The sequence below is a fragment of the Montipora capricornis genome, chromosome 4 (genome assembly GCF_036669925.1).
Source record: "Montipora capricornis isolate CH-2021 chromosome 4, ASM3666992v2, whole genome shotgun sequence".
In the NCBI taxonomy this organism is placed as follows: Eukaryota; Metazoa; Cnidaria; class Anthozoa; order Scleractinia; family Acroporidae; genus Montipora; species Montipora capricornis.
Genome location: NC_090886.1, coordinates 29,150,959 through 29,153,692, shown reverse-complemented (window position 1 = coordinate 29,153,692; position 2,734 = coordinate 29,150,959). Strand labels below are relative to the sequence as shown.

General features: G+C 41.7%; 1 pseudogene; it reads right to left on the bottom strand.

Moving 5' to 3' along the window:
* Window positions 1–555: 555 nt before the first annotated feature.
* Window positions 556–1,143, bottom strand: LOC138046460 (uncharacterized; annotated as a pseudogene).
* Between the last annotated feature and the right edge of the window lie 1,591 nt (window positions 1,144–2,734).

Sequence of the window (2,734 nt, the reverse complement as noted above, 5' to 3'; positions counted from 1 at the left end):
GCTCGTGGTGACTACGAATTGTGAGTTTATCTTCTTGGTTCCCACTGACAGCTCCACTTGAATTTGACCAACCACATTCAACTCCTTCCCACCATATGCATACAAAAGTTTGTGGCAGTTCTCTAATTTCACTTGTGCTTTGAGCTCTTCGTACTTACTCATCCCCATGAGGTTACTAACAGAGCCAGAATCAAAAAGCGACAAATCTCAATCACGGGCTCCTGAAAGCCAATTGTATGGCATATTTCTTCTTTCGTCTCAGTCACCATAAATGCAAATGCACAATCCTCATCACTACCCGATGCCTCTTGATTCCCTACAAAATTAGCTACGTGACGTGGTCGTCCACCATAAATCCTTTGTTGCTTGCTCCCTTTTCCTCTAGCCACATCACTATCCCTCTCACCGTTGGCAACACAAAGCAAAATTTCCATACCTTCCACACTTCGAACACTTTTTCCCTTTTGCAGGACAGCACCTATCTCTGGCCAGATGCCCCTCTCTTCCATAATTGTAGCACTTTCTCCTCTCTTCATTCGCCGTTTGTTGCCGCTCCTAAACCACATTGACACTGTTTCCGTCGGCCAGCGGAGGGCTTGTTGTCATGTTTGATGCCTGTCGACCGGCCACTTCCCACGCACGAGCTTTATCCAACGCCTCTTCCAATGCGATACTGATTCCTCTGCTCTAACAGTTTTTACTTGAGCTCAAAATCCGTTAACTTTTCTATCAGCTGATCCTTGAAACGTATCGTTTAAACTCGTCCTAAAATTGCAATGTCGTGCCTGTTTTCTCAATCTAATCATAAACTGGTCAGCGGTCTCCCCTTCCTTCGGTGCCAATTGGCGAATATGGTATGTTTTCCTCTACGTGAAAGTAAAAATCTACTTTGCGAATCGCGATTTTAAAAGCATTGTCACCTGTCTGAGGGATGGGACCAGGATCTTGCAAATATTCTAAGATGTATTGTACCTCGATCCCGGCAAAATGTAAGAGCTGGGAAGTCTTCCTGCGACTGCGAGCATTGTCGATGCCTTTTCCCTCGGCATAGTATTCGAAGGCACGCTTCCATTTACGACACTTCTCCGCCACTTGCGAAGCAGAACGAGACAGATCCATGGACAATAAGCCCTTGTTGGCCATCCTCGTCGCTAATGTAATCCTTATAGATCACAAAATAGCTAATTAAAAACACTCATCTCGTCCACACTGTTTCTTGCATAATCTCTCTTCCTATGCCAACTCGGCCACCGGGTTCCCGCGCTGGAGAGATCCCGGATGCACATGCAAACACCACACCGGCGTGGCAGAGGTCATGGGCTCGAATCCTGTGGAAGCCACCCGTATTTTTTAGGTGTGTATAAAAAGTGAGAATTGCTTAAATTGTCCAATAAAGTGCGAAGATTGATCACTTCTCTCTTCCTTCTGTAACCTGCACTTCAAACATAAATTTCTTTCGAGATGAGTATTAACCCGTTCGTTATTTTGTGCTTCTTAACATTATATTGATAATATAATTTGTATATAGCTTGAACCAGTTTGCCATAGGGAAAAACACTTCGATGTAATACGATCTAAGCCCCTGGCAGTAGCAAAGGTATTCGGGTGACTCCCCATATATTCGCACTTAGGGTGCTTTTTTTCTGGGTGTGTGTGGGGGAGGGGGGGGGGGGAAGGGGAAAATCCGGAAACGGATTCTTGAATCGAAAAACGGATTTTACGATTTTTTGTCGAAATCCAAAAAGGGATTAGGAATCCAAAGTATCCACACTCGAGGAGGAAACTTCGGATTAAATCTAAATCCGGATTTTTGAGATTCACCATTTCAGCGTCTTTTAATTTTGAGAAAGGATTTGAAAAAAGTATTTTTGACAAGCGGTTTTCCATGCAAAAATGATACACAACAGCTACCATACATGACAGTTTAGCCCAAATGCTTTTCTCGCGCCATTTTCACCGTGCTATCGAAGACATGAATAGGTCGAAAATAATTAGGTTTCCTGCAAATTTCACATATATTCGAAAATAGCTAGGTTTCCTGCAAATTTTACATCAGAAATTACACTGTAAGTTTCTTGACAGCAATAATATTGTTAAAACACCTTTCCTACAGCTAAAAAACCATGTTTTTTGTCATTTCTTTTTACCGATCGCTAAGGTTTTTTTTTTCTGGTGGCATTTTCATTTAAGAATTTCTCCAAAGCAGCACAACTCTGGGTTTGTTTGTTTGCGTTGTCATGGAAAATAATCCTTTTTCGGATTTTGCGTTTTTTTGACGCTGAAGAATCCATTGATCCGAGATCACAAATCCGTTTTCACATTTTCCCAAAAAAACGCATCCTTAGACTCGCTTTGAAGAGGAGAGAGATGATGAACTCCGAAATGGCCTCATTATTACAAAGTGTTTTTTTCCTTCATTAATTCGTTTAACAGAACCACATTTTCCTCACTTTGAGTGTCATTTGCACAACAGTGCTCTATTCTGGATGTTTAAATGTCGACGTCATACATTTGTAGAAAAGTAAATCAGACAATTTCGTATCCCGTTCGGTTCGGTTCGTTTCGTTGTACTGTTGTGGAGCTTAGTCTAATGCTAAAGGTGTGGTAGTTCACGAAGAAGCTGTATGACAGATATGTGGGAATTATTCCAACATACTATTCCTTTTCAAACTTTTCCAAACGGGGAAAGATACAACTTCCCTGTTCTTATTGTAAATAGGGAATTCATCCTTAG